Below are 21,353 nucleotides of genomic sequence, written 5' to 3'. Positions count from 1 at the left end.
AGGTGCCTTTGTTTGAAATGACAGGTTCTTAATAGCCTGACTTACTCGCCAAGTCTCAAGGGACTCTTTCTACTCATGGTCTGTTGGGAAGGGGGGGGGGCACACAGGGGTTCTTTTACTCTTTTACAGCCCATCATGCTAATCAAGGAGAACATCACCATTGCAAATGTGTGCAAGTGTGTTGCAATATTGCTAATCATTGCAATTGTTAGTTGAGGGCCATCAGTGTTGATTGGACAGGGTTCCTGCCCTGAGGAGCTTGCAACATTTGAGGCAGGAGAAGCTACAATGAAAGCAGAATAAAGTGGATTCACAAATCAACATGGAAGTAATATGCAGTTCTTTAAAAGCTATTCATGCTTTCAAAACAGTGTTTTGAAACTGGCACTTTTGAAGAAAAAGCAATCCCCGATACTACTGAGAATCCCCCTTGCCTGGCTTCTATTTACTGCCAAGGGTGCTATTTGAGGACATAAAGGTGAGGAGATAACGTTTAAAACTAAAAATTATCTAAGATTAAGGAAGGCAATTGTTATCACATGTGGTGGTCGTGTGAGGTAATTAGAAAGTTTTGGGAATCTATTTACAATGAACTAGAAAAAAATATTTAAATATACCTTCACAAAAAAACCCGAGGCCTTCCTTCTGGGGATAACTGGAGAATAAATTAAAAAGGAAGACCAAACACTTTTCCAATATGCAACAGTGGCCGCTAGAACACTAATAGCACAAAATTGGAAGACATCAAAAATCCCAACCATAAACGAGTGGCAAGCTAAATTATTTGATTATATAGAATTGGCAAAAATGACACAGAAAATAAGAAACCAAAAAGGTACAAAGTTTAATAATGAATGGAATAAATTTATGACATATATTGAAACAGATGTAAAAAACTTAAAAATCACAGTAGGCTCGATATAATGCTTGCGACTTAAAGAGTTTTAAGAAAACGAAACTGCAGACATAAAACTTCTTGTAACATATTCCGAAACCGAGTTGAAGGGAAGTCAATTATGTTGTGTGATTTAGTTATTTAGTTATTGTAAGTTTAAATTGCTGGTGTTTTATGTTATGTATTTTTTTTCTTTTTGTTGTTGTTTTTCTGTGTTTTGTCTGTCTTTTTTGCTGGTTTAATGTTTGGTGTTGTATAATGAATTGAAACTAATAATAAAAAAACAACTAAAAATTATCTTATGAAGAAATTATCCTGTAGTGTGGTAATCCTTTTCCTCTTTAATCAATCATTTTGCAAGATAACACATATACCAGAACAGCATGAAAAGATCTAGATAAGCAGCAAACACATGTAACAAAACATCTCACTCAGAAAAGTCATCCAGCTTCCTCACAATGGCCTGCATCTTATCAGGGATCAGAAGCAGTTTCTGCCATTCTAACACAACCTTGCATGGCTACCTCTCCTGCAAATAGTAATTGGAGATCCCAGACTTATGATGATAGAACAAAGCTGCAATATGATTTATTCTAGCTGTTGCCAGAATCCAGTGCTGTCTTATTCCATTGGTTTCGGAAGCCACAAATAAATGCTTTGTTATTTTTTTAAAAAAAAGTTGCTGAAATTTTATGTGGAACACACACCACATAGAGAAAAAGTAAACCAGTCTCTACCGAACAAATGGTTAATTATCAATCTGACAGATAATCTAGATTATTTACTTCTCCCCTATAAATGTTCTACAACAGAGCAAAAAAGATAAGCAACTTTATAACAATCTTAGACTGTATTTCTAAAATACACTTACAGTGGTACCTCGGGTTACATACGCTTCAGGTTACATGCCCTTCAGGTTGCAGACTCCCAGTACCTCGGGTTAAGAACTTTGCTTCAGGATGAGAACAGAAATCATACTCCGGCAGCGTGGCAGCAGCGGGAGGCCCCATTAGCAAAAGTGGTGCTTCAGGTTAAGAACAGTTTCAGGTTAAGTACAGACCTCCGGAACGAATTAAGTACTTAACCCGAGGTACCACTGTACTTGCATTGCTATGCTACAGTGAGAAGAGGACAGATTTCAGTCAATTATGTGCAAGATAACTTTTTTTTGGGGGGGGGATGTTTTGCCACTAGAAAAGTATGAACTTTCTAAAAAATGAAATGGAACCTGGTGTGCTAAGCCAAACCAATACCAGAATAGAATGTTCATTCCCACTTCTAGACAACAATTGCCTCAATGACAGTAATCGCTAAAATATATTGAAAGTATATTTAAAATGCAGCTGTTATGATTGGGATGTAGAGCTATTGTTACTTTCCCGTCAATCCTGCTTTTAATAGTCCACACATGTTGTGGAGAAGCTGACATCTGACTTGTGGGCATCTAGCATTCTAGTCACCTGCAAACACATTTGAAAGATTTCTGTAGGTGGAGATACAACCTTGCTTAACTTTAATATTTGAAACATCATGTTTCGTGGTACCGAGCTCACAAGACCAGCTGATTGAATACACACAGGGAAAATAATGTATACAAATGATTAAAATGGTCAGACATTTCCTAGTTAGTGCCCCAAAAGAACTGCAGTTCCTAACTGGCACTGCATAATATAGCTTTCTTTCTGCTAAATATGCTCAAATAGCCAAGCGCCTGTTGTTAATCCTGAGCATCTGGGAGTCAGAATAATGCTGTCTTTGAAGCTGTGTGCATTATTCCACAGTGGCTGAGGAGGGAAACGGCCACCCAGAGCGATCCCTTGAGAGGATCCCATAACAAGGGTTGCATCTAGACACTGATTGGTAGAACACTCACATTTCTGATTCCTGTATACTGTGTTATCCCCCAGGTTAAGTGGGGTCCTTTCTCCCCACTCAGTGTTGAGCCTGGATTTACATAATACTGACTGGTTGGCCCTGTGTCAATAAAATCAGTCCTGCTTCAGAAGCAGTTAAAAACAATGAAAGCAAAAAATGTGCTCTTCAAAAGCATTAAAGCTTTAGGTATAACTATTGGTTTTCTGATGAGGTCTGGGTGATAAAGCAGGCAGTGGCAGCACAGGTGACACAAGTCCATGTGTTAGCTCTAGTGTAAAGGGACCCCTGACCATTAGGTCCAGTCGTGAACGACTCTGGGGTAGCAGCGTTTGTCTGCAGACAGCTTCTGGGTCATGTGGCCAGCATGACTAAGCCACTTCCGGCGAACCAGGGCAGCACATGGAAACGCCGTTTACCTTTCCCGCTGGAGTGGTACCTATTTATCTACTTGTACTTTGACGTGCTTTCGAACTGCTAGGTTGGCAGGAGCAGGGACCAAACAACGGGAGCTCACCCCGTTGTGGGGATTCAAACTGCCAACCTTCTGATCAGCAAGCCATAGGCTCTGTGGTTTAGACCACAGCGCCACCCGCGTTCTAAGCTCTAGTGTACAAAGCCCTAAATGGCTTGGGACCCAGGTACCTGAAAGAACTCCTCCTGAGGAACAACCATATTAGGTTCTAAGATAAGCAGGGAAGTCCCTACTGGTGCTGCTACTGCTGGGATCTACCCAGCTGGTCCTCTTGGTGGCAATTCCATGCCTATGGAATGCTTTCTCTGGTGAGGTGCATCTATTTCCCCCATTATTAACTTTTAGGAAAAACTTTAAAACATTCCTGTACACCCAGGCATTTGAATACTGAAAGATAACTTTTATTGATGACCTTGAAATTATACGTAGTTGTTTGGCACATTTTTAGATGCTCTCAATGCTTTTAAATATTTGTAGAGGTTATTAAATGTTTAAATACATTTTTATTTTAAAGCTGTAATTTTATCACCTTGTGCCTCTGGGCTCCTTTGTGAGTAAAGGCAGGAGATAATTTTAGGGCAGTAATCCAACATTCCTGCTCCATCAGCACAAGAGACTTCCACTTGTTGGACAGAATTTCAACTCTCCTCGCCTCTCCCATGCAGCCACCCACCCACCCTCAAAAGCACCTCTGGAAGGTAGGAGAACACTTTGGGGTGAAGGGGGGAGGAGTTCCTCTGCTCATGGAGCACTGGATACAACCCTATATAAATTAATAACAATACTAATAGTAATGTGGCAGGGAAGCAGAGGTTGCCTTGCAGCAGCAGCAGATGTGTCAGCCTAGCAGGTTTTGAAGGAACTGAGAAATATGAGGGCCACTCTTAACAAACCTAGATTATTAGGAAATCCCTTGACCAGCTCATGCATATCACAACTACCTAACTTATATAAAGGGAGTTGGTTCACAGGGTGGCTTCTGACACATGTCACAATTGTACAAAACGAGTAATTATGTGGTAGTTAGGTGATTCAATTCATGCTTGGTATGAAGAAGTCTCATGGACACACTGAAAAGCAAAGAGACTGGTGTTTTACAGAAATAACTTCTGATTCAGTTTTCAAAAAGGAATATTAGCTCTTACTTTGTTTAGTTTGCTGCTCAATCGTTTCCTTTTGGAACCCTTTCCTAATTTTCTAGGAATGCAGAACTTGTAGAATGCTAACAGTACTACTGGCCAGGAAAAGCGGAAACCCACGCCTACAGAACACAGATCATTAATCAGGTCATAAAACTGTTGTCAAGCACTGGACGTAATTCACAATCAGAACAAGTTCACGTAGAAGCCTTTCCATGTAACTTCTGGACTAGCCTTAATTCAACCATCTATTTAGGTCAGAATGATTACCTAGAAACTATACTCATTTTAAGCCAGATGTTTTAAGTTCTCTCATCCTGATTTATTATTTTAACCATTTTTGAATGCCCAATAATTTCCGTTCCATCTGTGAACATTTTAATGTACAGCCTTCCAAATTCCTGGAACTATGTTACTGAATAACCCCGGATATGCTAACTCAGAAATCAGTGGGGCTTACTCTCTAGTAAATGTGCTTGGGATTGCAACCTTAATGTACACCACACCATGGATACAGACCCTCTCCCTTCATGTGTATCCCAGCTCCAGGGACCTAAGGTGTGCTGGGCGATACAGAGTTAGAGTGTACACCTGGCTGCAAAGAAACTTAAGAAGGATCTCTTCAGGTGTAGGAGACACTAACTGCATTTTGTAGCCCAGATGATGATCTGGAAGGGGTCAGGCTGGACTAGCATAGAACCCCCCCCAGTCTCTGTCTGACCTTTGCTAGTGCAACAACTCCCAACAGGGCGTTTCTATTCTCATTTCTTCCTTGACTTAGCTTCCTTTTGTTTTAAGTTTCGTTTCTTCTGCCTAATCTTGAATAGAGCCACTTCAGCTCTGTGGTTGTGTTTGAACTGGTATGCTGCACCACACTTCCAGTATCTATACCACCAAATGCTGGTATCATACTGTTTGGATCCCAGTACAATGAAGTGACCATGGGACAAATCCCCTCTTGTCAAAAGCAGAACAATTACATCCCATATAGCAATGTGGTGAAAGCAAATATTTTCCTTTCCACAAGATAGCCAAAATTGGAATTGGTGGTGTCCTTTTCACATGGGGATGACCTGGGTTTTTTGGCGGCGGAGGGGGTGGGGGTGGGTAATGTTCTTTCATTCTGGCTCAGCCTTAGACTTGTACTAACAAAACAATTCACTAGTTAATAAAATATCCACATCTACCTCAAGATTATGTTTAAGAGAAATCTACACCCATTGTTTTTACCAAGCTACCTCCATTTACGAATCAATGTCATTGTTTACTCTGCATTCATCAGAATAAATCTTTACTGCAAACATGAGGAAAAGGAAAGAGGGCAATTGCAGTCTTGGTCAAGCCCTCCTGTTGCAACATCATCAGTAGGAACTGTGTTTGACAACACCCTCTTTTATAAAAAGGCACAGACTACTTGAAAGGCACTTTGTCCTTTGGTGAAAGTTCATCCTATGGAAACACCACTTGACAATCAGTGTAATAAAAGAGGGCAGGAGCAGAACAGTCACTTATTGTGCATTAACAGTCATCACCTTGAGCAGAAGGAGCAAGTCAAGAGGTGTAGCAGAGCAGGAACTCTACAAAATATCAATAATAGTTATAGTTCACAATTTAGAATTGTGAAAAATGTGGAGCTGCCTAAAGCCAATTTTCACCAGTTCCTCCTGCTCCCCACTGCCAAACCCATTCCACATTCCTTTTGTGAGACTCCCATCTTTCAGGAAAGGAGAGGGCAGAACTGGGCAGCTTTCTGATTGTGTACATCGAAGCACACAGCTTTATACACTTAAACCCCCTGTGGAAAAGGCTTTCAAAAAGTTTCCAAAATTAAAGTGAAGTGAACCTATAGAACATGCCATTTCCCCAAAGGCATGCAAAACACATCCAAAGGAGAAACTTCTGTTGTTTATACCATTTCTACTAATACACTTCACTGAACCATCACAATAAGAATATGCAAAGGCTTCCCAAAATTGCTATGAATTCAGTCCACTGAGCCTATTCAGAGGAAACAGCCAACAGCACATCTTCTGACATATAGGAAATCACTAACAGGAAAGAAGAAAACAGCATGTTAAGCTTTATCTGCTCATCTGTTTGAGACTGAATAGAATCCAGCACTTTTGTCTAGCAGTTTTGTGCCCTTTTTCCTGTTAAGAAAGGTTCATATTTCACAACATTGTTCTATTAATATTCAGAAGCCAAGCTTTAAGGCGGGAAGGTGGTGATGAAAATGGGGGAAAGAACCTGTAAATTGCAACCATTCATTAAAATGATCCATGAGGCAGGATTTTCATTTCTAACTCTGTAACCTCACTGCATGTTTCCTGTTTACAGAGTCGCAGATGGCTAGAAATGTAAGATTCCCATGATAAAGGAAAGAGTTCATATCAACTGCATGCCCTCTTGGCTCTTTTTTATGGTATAAGGAAATCCGATGACTCTGTTGCAAGAGGGGTAGGAAGGTCCATTAAGGCAGCCTCCATGGCATAAGAAGTCAAACCTGGTTCTCATCAAGTCTGTGCAACCTATTTTGAAGGGACTTAAAAGTTTTCAGACAATAAAAACTAAGCGTCACATTTCTAAATCGAAAGCATTCTCAATATCTGTAATGCAGGAATAAATCACAAGATGAGTTCCAAATATGAGGCATATCCCCACACCAGCTCCTTAACCCAGAAGTCTACCACATTAAAGTAGGCACTCTCAACTAGAATCCTTGGAGAGACAGCAGAGATGCACAAGCTCTGTCACTTCTCCATCTCCCAGGCCCACCTCCAACTTTCAACGCTGGAGGGCAAATGTCTGCAGTAAGGAGGACTATAGTCTCTCTATCCACTTAATGTATTTTGCTTTAAAGAGTGGTGTGCCTGTTCGTCTTTGAAGGTATAAGACAGGAGCCACAAGTCTGTGGTAAGCACGTTTCGCATTCAGATGCCCAGGCAGCAGGGCTGGATTCAACCCTGAGCCTGAGACCTCGGAGAATCAATGCCAGTCAGAGGAGCCAGTACTGGATCAGAGGAACTGATGGTATGGCAGGAACAAGGCAGTAGTTCTACTACATTGCTTAAGTGTATGTGAGGGTTTGATTAGCTGCTTGTGCGTGAAAACGCGCTCCCTCAGAGTTTGTGCGCCCCCACAAACCTCCGTGTGTGACGGAGCTCCTCAGACATGTCTGCTCTAGTCACTAGTAGAGTCCGACAGTGGCTGTCTGCGGAAGCGTTTCCAGCAAAGAAGTTCCTTAACGGAAACGCGTCTCCTGGACTCACGGCGTGACAGTTTCCTGCGAGGTATGGGTCTCCCTATGGGAGACTCCGATACCTCACCACTGTTCTCGCTGGAAGCCTCCCTGAGCCCTCCCTCCTGCTCGCATTCCCTCAGAGACCCACTCCTCCCCCTGCTGGTCCCTGCTTCAGCAGTTGAGTCTCTTTCATCCTGCCTGAGTCCCTCCACCACCTGATGCTCTGATGGCAGTTCCCTGACATCCACCTCCCCTCCAGGGCCCCCCTCACCCCCTCCCAATTCCTCCCCCCTGGGAGGTGAAGGGCTAAAACCCCGAAACGAATCTTCCTCATCTTCTGACGTCTCGAACAATTCTCTCCATCGATCGTCGTCCTGGCCAGCTGAATCCTCCTCCTCTTCAGAATCTGGGAACCCCTCCAACTCCTCTTCCTCGTCGGTGGTGGCAAAGTATTCCCTTCGGAACCTCGCTACAGGCTGAGGTTTACGTGGGAACCTCTGATGAAAAGTCTCTATTAAAACCTCGTCATTGACATCCTCTGCCCTAACCCAGGTGTTTTCCGACTCCGGTTCCCCTTCCCACATTACCAAATACTCTACTTGATCTCCCTTCCACCTGGAATCGAGGATCTCCGCTACATGGTAGCTGTGTTCCTTCTCCTCCATTGCTGGTCCCCTAGTGACCCTCCCCTCACTGTCTCCTCTATACGGTGACAGCAACGACCTGTGAAAAACTGGGTGCAGCTTCATGTGGTTCGGTAACCGGAGCCTGAAAGCCACTGGATTGACCTGCTGTATGACTTCAAACGGACCCAGCCTTTTGGGTCTTAATTTCTTACAACCTCCTTTGAATGGCAACCCTTGGGTTGACAGCCACACCTGGTCCCCCACCCTGATGCTTTCACCTTCCCTTCTGTTTTTGTCTGCTTGCCTCTTATATTCCTCCTTAGCCCTGTTTAAGTTGAGTTGGAGCTGGCGATGGATCGCTTCCATTTCTTCCACGAACTGTTCCGCAGCTGGAACGCTCCAGTTCTCCCCCTCCCCCCCTGGGAAGGCTCTGGGATGGCACCCGTGATTAGCCAAAAAGGGGCTCATCCCCGTGGACACGTTCTCTGCATTGTTGTAGGCAAATTCTGCCAACGCCAGCTTCTCCACCCAATCATTCTCTCTGTCATTAACATAACACCTCAAATATTGTTGGAGAACCCCATTTGCTCTTTCCGCCTGCCCGTTGGTTTCAGGATGACGGGCCGTCGAGAAATTAACCTCTACATGCAGTAAGCTCATGAGCTTCCTCCAGAACCTGGAAGTAAATTGTTTCCCTCGGTCTGAAACCACCCTCAAGGGGGCGCCATGCAACCTAAACACATTCTCTACAAACAATTTGGCGGTTTCTTCTGCTGTAACCGCATGTGAGCAGGCTATGAAGTGGGCCATTTTAGTTAACAGGTCTACTACAACCATGATGGCTGTTTTCCCTCTAGACCTTGGCAGATCAGTCATGAAATCTATTGCCACTGCTTCCCACGGTCTCTCAGGTGTGGGCAGTGGTTCTAATAAACCAGCCGGCGCCTGCCTCTCCCCCTTGGCTCTTTGGCATTGTTCACACCCTCTCACATACTCCCGCACATCTTCCCTGACCTTGGGCCACCAAAATTCCCTGGTAACCAGCCACATGGTTTTGTGTTGCCCAAAGTGCCCTGCTGTGGGGCTATCGTGCAGCTGCTTGAGTACTTTCTCCCTCAATTCCCCTTCAGGTATATATAACGCTCCCTTATAATACAATGCCCCATTTCTCTCCTCAAAACCACCGGGTTTGTCTTCCTCCCCTCTGAGATCCCTGAGTTTCCCCTGGGCGTATGCATCCTGCACCGTACCCTCTACCAATTCCCTTTGCCCCACCAAAGTCGCCCCACACACCCAGCGGTCCTCTGGAATGATATGGGTTTCTTCGGGTGCTCCCTCCCCCTCCAAATATTCAGGCTTGCGTGAGAGAGCGTCCGCCCTAACATTCTCTGGGCCTGGCACATAACAAATCTCAAAGTTAAATTTGGAGAACTCTTGGGCCCATCTCAACTGCCTTTGGTTGAGCACTCGCGCCGTTCTCCAGTACTCTAGATTTTTATGGTCCGTGCACACTTGCACTTTATGTTGTGCACCAACTAGCAGATGCCTCCATCTCCGGAACGCCTCATGAATAGCAAGCAGTTCTCGGTCGTACACCGTGTAGTTCCTCTCGGATTTGTTCAGCTTCCGCGAGAAGAAGGCACACGGACGCCACTCCGACTCCTCCTTCCCCGGCTGCAGAAGAAGCACCGCCCCTATGGCTCTGTCAGATGCGTCTGTTTCAACCCTTAGCTTCTTTCGTAAATCCACATGCAGAAGTTGTTCTTCAGAGGCGAAGGCCCTTTTCAGTTCCTCAAACGCTCGCTCCGCCTCCGCCGTCCATACAAACTTCTTCTTACTGCTGAGACAGTCAGTGATGGGCGCCGTCAGATGGGCGAAGTTGCGGATGAACTTACGATAAAAGTTTCCAAACCCTAGGAACCTCTGCACATCCTTCTTGGTTTTGGGTGTTTTCCATTCCAGCACTGCCTGTACCTTGCCGGGATCCATGGCCAATCCCTTGTCTGACAGGCGGTACCCCAGGAATTCCACCTCCTTGGTATGGAACCGACACTTCTCCAGTTTGACCCACAGCCTGTTGGCTTGCAGTCTGCTCAACACTTCTCTGACGTCTCTCACATGTTGCTCCTCATTCTCAGAATACACCAACACATCATCTAGAAAGGCAACGCAATTCTTGTAGAGCAAAGGGCCCAGCACGTGGTTCATAAAAGATTGAAAACACGCGGAGCCTGCTTGTAATCCAAATGGCATAACGAGGTATTCAAACGCCCCCAAAGGGGTAAACATGGTGGTTTTCCATTCATCCCCTTTCCTTATGCGTATCAGGTTGTACGCCCCCCTTAGATCCAGCTTTGTGAAAATCTTTCCCTTCCTCACCATGGTCAAAATATCATCAATTCTGGGCATAGGGAACGCCACCGGTTCAGTCACTGCATTCAGCCGCCTAAAATCACATACAAGTCTCGGCTTGTCCGCATTTTTTTTGTCCACAAAGAACACTGGGCTCCCCCCTGCTGCTTTGGACTCTCTGATGAAGCCTCTCTTCAGGTTCTTGTCAATGAACCCTCGCAACTCCTGCATTTCCCTGTCTGACATGGCATACAACTTGCCCACGGGAAGCTGTGCTCCAGGGAGTAAATTGATCTGACAATCAAAGGGTCTATGAGGTGGTAGTTGGTCAGCTTCCTTCTCGCTGAACACGTCGCTGAGATCTGCATACTGTGGTGGTACCTTCACCTTCCCCATTACTTCAGTCCCTGCTAGGGTGGCTTGGGCCCCTACTGAACCCTTCTCCCCTTTGCAGTGTTCTAGGCAATGTGCTGAACCAAAGGACACCACTCTTTGATGCCAGCCAACCAGCGGATCATGTAGAGCTAGCCAGCTCATTCCCAAAATAATGGGAGCGCCTCCCAGGGTGGCCACATTAAACGCTATCAGTTCTGTGTGCCTTGCCACCCTCATTATCATTGGGACAGTCTGCAAGCGGACTCCTCCTCCCAACAACTCCCTGCCATCAATCGGGTCACCTGCAGGGGGTTGCTTAAAGGGATGGTCTGTATCTGGTGTTCAGCAGCAAACTCCTTGCTCATAAAATTGCAGGAGCTGCCTGAGTCCAATAGCGCCTTTATTTTTAGGGGATGCCCATTCTGCAGCTCTAGCGACACTTCAATCACTAGAGCAGGTCGAGGAGCTTCTGGCACGGGCACTTTCACTGCTCTTTGGCCTGGCTGCAGTGCCCCAATTGTGGCAACCAGGCGTTGGCTTTTACCTGCTCCGCTCCCCCTTCTTCTCCCCCCTCAACAGCTCCCACCATCCCTTGCCATTCCTTCCTCTGGGGGCAGACTCTGGCAAAGTGGCCTGGCTGTTGGCAGAGATAGCATTTCCGGGGGCCCTTTCCCTCCTTCTTAGCTCCCTCGCTGGTTTTTGAAAATGCGCGCGCGCGCGCTGTTCCGATTTCCATCGGCTCTGCCGGCGGGAAAGCTGGCTCAGGAATGTCTGGAATGCGGAACTCCTTCCAACGTTCCCCTCTCCCTTCCCGCCTCTCCAAGGCTCTTGCCTCCTGCCGCGCTCCTATGGTCAGCGCAGATTTGGTCAGCTGATCCATAGACTCCGCCCTGGGGCTCCGTGCCAGCTCGTCTTTCACCCCCGAAGAAAGACCTTCTTCAAATAGCATTTGAACGGGTGCCGCCGATAAATCCCAACTCAATCTGTGAATCAGCATGGTAAACTCAGTCCAATATTCACGGACAGATCGACTCCCCTGCTTACAAGCCATTAGCTGTCTGCGCACCACCCCTTCCTCAATATCGCTGGAAAACATGATATCCATTGCACGAAAGAACTTCATTGTGTCCTTTAGTATGTCATTGTGCGTTGCCATTAGGGGTCGAACCCAGTCTCTAGCCCCTTTCTCAAGATGCCCAATTACAAAAGCAACTCGCGATTCCTCATCAGGGAACTCATCGAACTGCACATTAAGGGCATATTGCATCTCTGTCCTAAAAGCATGGTAGTCCTTGGGGTCCCCCCCAAATTTCTGCACCAATCCTGGTACCTTTCTGGGGAATTGAGTGGCTCTCCCCTTCTTGTCTGCATCCTGAGCCCTTCTCTCCTCCAGCCTCGCCGTCTGCAGGGCCAGTTGAACCTCCAACGCTCGGTATCTATCTTCCAAGCTTGGACCAGCTCCAGCCCCTGCTCCTCCGGTTCCGGTTGGTTCGCTCATGATGCCTTCTCTTGCACAGGCAGCGTACAAAGACTGTCGGACTGCTGTGAGGGTTTGATTAGCTGCTTGTGCGTGAAAACGCGCTCCCTCAGAGTTTGTGCGCCCCCACAAACCTCCGTGTGTGACGGAGCTCCTCAGACATGTCTGCTCTAGTCACTAGTAGAGTCCGACAGTGGCTGTCTGCGGAAGCGTTTCCAGCAAAGAAGTTCCTTAACGGAAACGCGTCTCCTGGACTCACGGCGTGACAGTTTCCTGCGAGGTATGGGTCTCCCTATGGGAGACTCCGATACCTCACCACTGTTCTCGCTGGAAGCCTCCCTGAGCCCTCCCTCCTGCTCGCATTCCCTCAGAGACCCACTCCTCCCCCTGCTGGTCCCTGCTTCAGCAGTTGAGTCTCTTTCATCCTGCCTGAGTCCCTCCACCACCTGATGCTCTGATGGCAGTTCCCTGACAGTGTACTTTGTATTTTTGCAAGGAAGGAAGATGGAGAAGGAACCCATATTACTGAACTCCACCTATTGTCATAGCTGTCAACTTTTCCCTTTTTTTAAGGGAAATCCCCTCATTCTGAATAGGATTCCTTGCAAGAAAAGGGAAAAGTTGACAGCTATGCCTATTGTGACCCCCTAGTTCCCTTCAATAAGAAAAAGCTCTTCTCTTCCCCACACATCCCCTCACTAACCACAGTCCAGCAAAATCCAGTTTCCCCATAGGAAATTATGTGTCCTGCAGTGATTCTAAATAGAATATTTGCAACTCAACCTTTCGCCTAACCTCCCACCCACCATGTTTTTCTCCTTATGGTTATTAGGGCACGGGAGCAACTCAGACTTTGTATGATTAGCCCATCTTAACTTAATCAGCTTGTGCTGCTACAGTTTGAAGCTGGTTAGCCTGTGTACTGGCTATGGAGTACCATATCTGGCAATCACACACCCAGCAAATGAAAAGGTCATATGCCACAACTCTCTAGGTCATCAGCAAGACATACATGCATATATGGGCGTGGGTGTGGGTTTGCGTGCCTACACACATACACTAGCTGATGTTTACAGTGATAAAGCATTTCATTTACCATGATCTAGCTCTAGATTTGAGCCCCAGTTTATCCTGCCTTTTACACGACAGATGATTATCTCTGATCCATATGAGAGCTCAGGACACTTAAATCTTGTGATTGCTAAATAGCCAGATGGGCTGTCTGTCTGTCTGTCTGTCTCTCTCTCTCACTCTCTCTCTCTCTCACACATACATCTCAAAGATTCTTTAGAACTTAGTAGAGTCTGAAGAAACAAAGCACCTGCAAAAAAGGGAGCAGTTCAGTGTCTAAATTCAGGCATTTATTTGCTCAGGGTCGTGCCTGGCAAAAGCAAACAGTTATTGTGAGAAATATAGAATTAACTGATTCCTAAAAGCTAAACAAGGTATTACAAGCTCCTGTGGGCCAACAAACTATAAATGTACATGAACTTTCCCCTCATTCAATGAACATTACCTGTATGTTACATCTTATAAATATAATGTCATGAGATGTTAAAAACAGAATTGAAGTTTTGCTTTTCAGTCTCTATCAATATTGCAAAACTGGTGAAGAATAATTGAAAATATTGTTCATATTATCTTAAAAGCTAAAAATATGTCCTACTGAAGAAGAGGTGCAAGAAGATGGGTTGGACTGGATGTATTCAGGCACTAGGTATAGTGAACCTCTTCACATATAGGAATATGAATTATTGAAAAAGCATGGATTATAGGCCCAGAACAGGGAATCACAATTAAGGTTCAGTTTGGAAGGCTTACATGCTCCAACATAGAGCTGGTTTGCATACAACACTAAACCAACCTGTCAAACAGCACAAATGCACAAGTCCCTAGAGGAGAGATTGCCACCATTTCACTCTCTCCCTGGTCCTCCTGCTTCTGTGAGCTAAGCCATGATTTGCTTCAGCATGGCTGTCTGAACCCAAGCTTGTGGTTTGTCTCCTCCAGGCAAACCTTGAGCTGCAAACCCAAGAGTAGTTTGGAAGAAGACAAGCCATGAGCCTGGATTCAGATGACCAAAGCAAACCATGGCTTAGCTCACAGTAGAATGAGGACTAGGAAAGGAGCACAAGCGGTTGCAATTTCCTCTCCAAGAACCCACAATACACTAAACCATGGTTTGACTTAAAGTTACTGGTACATGTAAACCATTTCATTGTCCAGCTCATTGTCAAAACTTCTCATATCAGATTGTTGTAACTCAATTTTGGGGTATTCACATGCATTCAAACGCATGTAAAATTTAAAATAAAAAATACAGTTGCATAGAAATGCTATTAGGAAGTACAGTTGTTTTATGGCTTAAAACCAATGCAAATAGATAGAAAACAACATTTCTATACAGCACGGGCCAAAATGTTATTTTAAGCAACATACACTTACACACAATCTTTGTTTCCAAAAAGCCTCACCTTTAAATAGAAAGGGCAAGCAAAAAGAATGCATATCTGTGTTGGGAAATACCCCTACCTTGACTTGCTTATAAAGCTTCTTTTTCCCCTGTGTTGTTTATTTAGTACTAATAGTATGCTCATTTACACACTGCCTAGGTGTTTGTCTAGAGGAAATCATACTATTATGAAATGGAAATATTTAAAAAAACGTCTCTGCATACTGAATGGGATATTCTTTAAGTTTGGGCTACACTAGGCATTTCTACTAAACTTTTCATTTCTTTGGGCTTTTCTGAAAACCTTAGCCATTGCCATTCAAAGGCCAGTAAAAATAACAATATACAAAATATTTCCTCTCTCTGCCTCCACGCCTGCTTCTAATGGAGTTTTAAATTTAAAGTAAACCAATGCCAATCAAATCCTGACAGCCAACTGTGCAAATTCAAAATTTGGCAAGGAAAGCTGACATAATCCTGTGGAGAAAGTAAAACTTTGACAAATAAAGCAAACGCAATTCATTAGAGGCAAAAGATAAAGACCATATTCTTATTAAAATTACCACTTGTGTAAATGTTACTAAATGTGTGAAAATCAATGTGATAATCACTGTATTTTCACTTATTTAACTGTGGTCAGACTCAAGAGATCACAGCCAAACCATTTTCTGGCAGTTGTGAACACGAGTTGGGTTAATCTGATGCTGCTTCATCATTCTTGCCAATTTCTCCTTCCTTCCTTTCTTTGCTCAAACCATGGTTTGCCAATTTAGAGATCATGCTTTGAAGAAACTAGGAAAGGGATGAAGGAATCGGCATATAAGAAAGTAATGCAAGCCCATGATCCTTTAAGGCTACGATCACCAATGATGGCATGACCATGTTGTTTGAACTGGGTGGATGACTGACTTCACAAGGAAACAAGCTTAATGTTTTAAATAAATAGATCAACCAGGTTTTATTGTATACTTCATATCCTTGGGTTAATCTACTTGTTAATTGCTACCCAACACATACCCTTGGAATGGCAAAAGTTAAAAAAAAGGAAAACAGCACAAAGGGGAATAGAGAAATATAGCAAATAGCAAATAACACAAATATTAATTTTTAAAAGTATTAATATCATCAGGTAGTTCTTCCCATGGAAAGCTGTAACAATTTTGCAGACAACATGAAAGAAATTATTCTGGACAGGACTTGGGTATGCCAGTGCTCTAATCACACTATTAGTATCAACATTATTACTTTAGAATCCAATGGAATGACACAATTATTAGGGTAAAGGTAAACGTTAAACTGGCTGCAGCACCATCAATTAATTCTGCCTAATTCTTTGTGATGTAGGTTCTCTGCAGCACTAATCACACATAAGGGAAATTTAATAAACTATCAAATGCCTTCCAATACTTCACTGGTCAATTATTACTTTTTTGTAAAGTGTGAATAGATAGTACTTTCAGGCTTTATTCACATCTTGGAATCCTTCTAATTAGATTAATGTTCAGGTTCGCCAGCTGGCACAACATGCCTGGAACCCAAATTAAAAAGTGAGCAATGTCCGAACTTGGAAATATTACTTTGCCCAACAGAAAATGATGTGTCTTAATATTATATCATAATGAAATAATCACACAAAATAATTAGTAATTAGGGCTCCACTTCACAGCTTGCTTACTCTTTAGGCCTATTATATTAGCAAATAATTAAAGCTAAACAGAAGGGCTACATTCAGACATTACGTGAAATCATACTTTAGCACGACATGAATGAGCCTAGGTGATTCTTGAGCTTACCCACACCCCCATCTCCTTTCGTTTCCACTTCTATTTTACCACAACTTGTCATGTCATCTGAGCCAACAAACTGTTATTATTGTTAACTATGGTCTGCTTTAAACAAGCAAGCTTGAAATCATAGTTAACAATAATAACAGTTTGCCAATTCAGGGGGGGAAATACAACCCGTGGTTAAGCAAAGATGGAAACAAAAGCTTCCAAAGTCCACAATTTTTTCATCTAGGCTAGAGCAGCACACTGTCACATAAGGGGAAAGAATCTTCTTTCAGCTGTATTTGTATTTGTATTTGTTCATGGGAATGTGGAATTCAATGAATAATGCATCTATTCTTAGGTGAACATTCCAAATTATCAAAAGCAGTTAAACAGTATGCCTGCAATCTTCCCAATCAGGCAATAACTGGGGCTTTACATAAAATTTAGTTCAAGACATAAATGAATGTTCACTGCCACTTTACCACAATTTCTTTGTAAATTTAACAAAACAAACTAACCTTGGTTATTTTGCTTTATGGTTCTCCTCTTTTCTTCCACCGTTTCCTGAATCAGCAACATTGAGACATGTTAGTATGTTGAGCACATTGACATGACTCTGTTGCTTCACCAAATCTTCTGAAAGATAAAAATATTTGAACATAGATTTAGAATAAAATTAGAAATACTTTCCAATACCTGCAGATGTTTGGATACATTTCCAAAGACCTAACTCATACACTAGTAAACCAGACAACTTGGGTGTGCCTTTCCTAAGCCTTCCCTATAGAATAAAAGGTAATCATGCTAGACAGTTCTTCTAATGACCATTAATTCCCCCAAGGATAGCATTTTTGCCTTTTATCCTAGAGGCAATCAATTCTAGAGACACTCAGTTCTTGATACACATCTGGATGTCCCAGTTTAGGTGGTATGAAGATGGACAATTTTGGATTCTGCCCTTCTACAACAAAAAACTCTTGTGGTGTTTTCATGATATAAAGTGGCTCAGTATTAAAGATGTAAAACCAGTGGTTGATTCTTTGATAACAAGTTGTTTGCATGCAATTTCCTAAAGGGAATTGTATCCCCAGGAACGAAACACAGAGCCAGTGAAGCATCTATGTGACTGCAAGTAAGGGCCTAAATTAAATGTTCTTAATTCAGTACTAGTAGTCAAAGCAAGACAATAATACAGAAGAATGTTCTTTATTTCACTCATGCCCCTTCTTATCCACCAAGGACAGAGGTCACTTCCAGACAAACTGTTTATTGAGCATTCATCCTGATTGGTTTGCAGGGAAATCAGACAATGTTGGCTATTTAATGAGCATTCATTCCCATTTGTTTGGGTGGGGGGGTTGCATTAAAGCAAATGTTATCTCACTCTTTCCAGAACATTTCCCCATCATTTTCCTAATGGGAAAAAGTCTTGATCTTCTGTGGAAGAAGATTTATTGTGCAAGAGCTTCCAATCAACTATAATTGTGCAGCATGGATTTGCCAGTATGTAAATGAATCCCACCCCAAAATAGTGACAGTCTGAAAGTGCAACTTGGACTACTTCACTCCATACAACAATATGCTGCTTACTTCCTTCAATGTGCTTGAGCTGGATAGTCCAGGAATGGCAACATTTACCAAGTCTTTATAAAGAGAGGGAAAGGCCTTAAGTCCTTTTCAGGATACTCCCATATGCAGTGGCGGGATATACAGAAAGAAAACTCAAATTCAGTTTAAGCCTCCACATTGTGCTGGACATACATGACCTGCTCACACTTTACATGGACAGTGTGCCCATAACTCAGTTCTCAAAACTATCATCATTGCTCTTTCCTAGAAGGCAACCAGCTCCCTCTGGTCTTCTTCTCCATCACCTTGTTTGTAATGACTAAACTGAAGACAACACCACTTTGCTTCACTATCTAAATAAAGCAGCTTGAATGATAAATCTTTAAACAGCTAAATGGCGTTTTTCATCCCTACCAAGTCACTTTCCAGTTGGAAAAACATGCAATATTTCTGGATGCAATTCATATGAAACTGAAATTAACAAGCCTGCGTTTCTGCTTCTTCTTCCCCGAATTTAGTACCTTGTTGTACTAGATATTTATTTTTTACAACAGTTCTAGAGTGAAAGAAGAGTAGGTCTATTTTAAAATCATAAGTTTCTTTCAAATTCCTGGAGGGAGTGAAGCACAAACTATTATGAGGACATTTAAAAAATTGCTTTTGGAGGTTACTTAATAGAGATAATTATCACAGAGCATTGGTGTTAAAAGGCATCACATGGTAACAGCAGAGGCACCTGACCACTGCCTGTCTGCCATCAAAGAGAACTCTGGGGATGTAGAAGACTACTATGGTACAAAAAAATCATGGATTAAATAAATGTGCTCTTTCTTTCATTATAAAGTTGCCTAGGGGAAGAAAGCATGTATTCCAACATCACTTAGATGTTGAACATCACTTGGCTATCCAGACATCAAAATAAAAGCTTCCCAGAAGCTGCTATTATTTTTCAGGATCAAAGATTAAGCTAGCTCTAAGATAGCCCAAGATCATGGGTATCACAAGGTATTTGCTCACAGAATTATTAACGCCTTGCATCAAAGTGAAGACTTCCTTATTCAATAAGACAGTACAAGGGGTGACTTGTGAACCCATGTTGGGTGGAAACAAAAGAACACTGTCTTGCAAGCATGCAGCACATGCACCCTCTCTATTCAAACACACCCCTATGGATAGAAGGGGTGGGGTTGGCTGTGGCAGGGCAGAGCTCAGTAGACTCCTAGATTTGTGGAGTTGGAAGGGACTCCGAGGGTCTTCTAGTCCAACCTCCTGCAATGCATAAATATGCAGGTGGTCCTCTGGGGATTGAACCTGCGACCTTGGTTACAGCATGGAGCTGATAATGACAACTGAGCTAACTGTTCCTTCCTATAAATAGGCATATGGGCACTCATACCATTCAATACTCAACTGAAAAATACAATTTTCACATATATATCATAAACACTGCATCACTGCTTTTCTGTTTCTCACATGGAATAGCTGTGCTTCATAGGAAACTTTTTCAGATGGGGGACAGGTTGGGGCCAGCTCCTTACAAAGCATCCTAAAGCTCTTCAGGTCTTGGACTGGGGCCAAGTAATACAGCCTTGCTGTCTATATAGAGTAGGAACAGCTTCTGTTTTTAGTGATCCATGAACTGTCAATCCTAGCTCATCCCTTGTTGAATGATTGAGGTTCTACAAGTATTTTGCCAGTCAAAGTTCTTACTTGGTGCTGAACCAATCAAAGATTCTATCTATTAAGCATTTGTGAGGAAGGTTCTTGAAATATACTAAGCTCAAAAGGGTAACACATGGAGAATCAAATCTAATTTTCAATGTGAACAATTAATTTCCGTGCTTTGGACCCAGTATCTATTCCAGAAGGATTCAAAAACAAATTACCCACAATTTCATTAAGAAGTAGAACTCCTGTCTCAATAATACAAGGCAAAACAGAATTAGCATATATCAACACCAAACTGGAAATCACACCCAAAAGGAAGCATGAGCAATAAGATTTGAAAGAGATTATTTGTTCCCAGCTATTATAACAAGACTGTTTGCATTTGTGTCGGACACTTCCTCAAAAGCAAAACAACCTTGTTTCATAGTGGAAGCTGATCAAATACCCAAGATTCCAACCATTACAACATTGTACAAAACAGGACATTACAACATTGGAATTCTTGTCTTCAAATGCAACCAGAAAAGAAACTGATTTCAATTAAAATTGCTGGAGAGCTATAAATGAAGAATGTGTAAAATTTATTAGCAGAAATCCAATTAACAGACCTGGAACAACACCAATAATAAGTTATGTTTAGAATGTCTAAGGGAAACACACAATGAAGTAACTTTTATTAAGCATAAGTAATAGTTACATCTGCTTAAAGCTACATTTATGCTGCCAAAGCAATAGAGTTCAATGAAAATACATATACCATGCATAAGTTCATTGCAGTGCCTGATTTTCCATGACAAGATGCTGACCACTCCTGGTGCAAACAGCAACTCCGCGGTAACAGAGTGATTGGTTAAGGAAAGAGACACGACAAATAGCAGCCTAAAAAACCAAAATTGCTCAGGGAAAACAACTGTCCCACCTGTTACACATAAGGGATGCTTCATGTTGTATCTTAGTTACACAAAGCTATCTTTGTGTGGGGAAAGGATCATAAAATCATTTCCTATCAAAGTTGTAATATATTGCATGCAGTAGCAATGTGATGCCATTATTCCACACCTGAGCCTTAACTCCCTTGAAGGACACGCAAAGGTGATGTCTCACTGATTCATATGTTCCCAATATTTCAAACAGAACTTGATGACTCCAGGTCAAAAGAGACTACCCAGGCAAGAACCAAGAGGCAGCTGCTTTAAAAAGTTTGCTACATGATTGATGTACCTGCGCAGGGAGGCAGTAATTTACTGCCCCCAACTATGCAATACGCAAAACATTATCCAAATCCTTCTGCTGCAGTCACTTGGAATGCTACAGAAAGGAGATCACACTGGAATGACTACTAAATTTTGGTCATGTTCAGACATAATGCTAAACCATTGTTTAGTGTGGAAAGAACAAGCTGCAACAATGGCTGGGGTCCTCTATTCTCCCCTTTCTGTA

General features: G+C 42.9%; 1 protein-coding gene across 2 annotated transcripts in view; it reads right to left on the bottom strand.

Annotated features, from left to right (window-relative positions):
- The window catches only part of TIAM2 (TIAM Rac1 associated GEF 2), a gene marked incomplete at its 3' end in the record, with an annotated part of 125,318 nt that overhangs the window by 87,645 nt on the left and 16,320 nt on the right, over positions 1–21,353 (bottom strand). For both annotated transcript variants that reach the window (XM_081187419.1, XM_081187421.1), the window contains exon 2: positions 17,195–17,312. The remainder of the gene's footprint in view (positions 1–17,194; positions 17,313–21,353) is intronic.

Source organism: Podarcis bocagei (genome assembly GCF_964188305.1).
Source record: "Podarcis bocagei genome assembly, chromosome: 3".
Lineage (NCBI taxonomy): Eukaryota > Metazoa > Chordata > Lepidosauria > Squamata > Lacertidae > Podarcis > Podarcis bocagei.
Note: the sequence above shows the minus strand (reverse complement) of the source record. Positions and strands in the feature narration are given on the sequence as shown.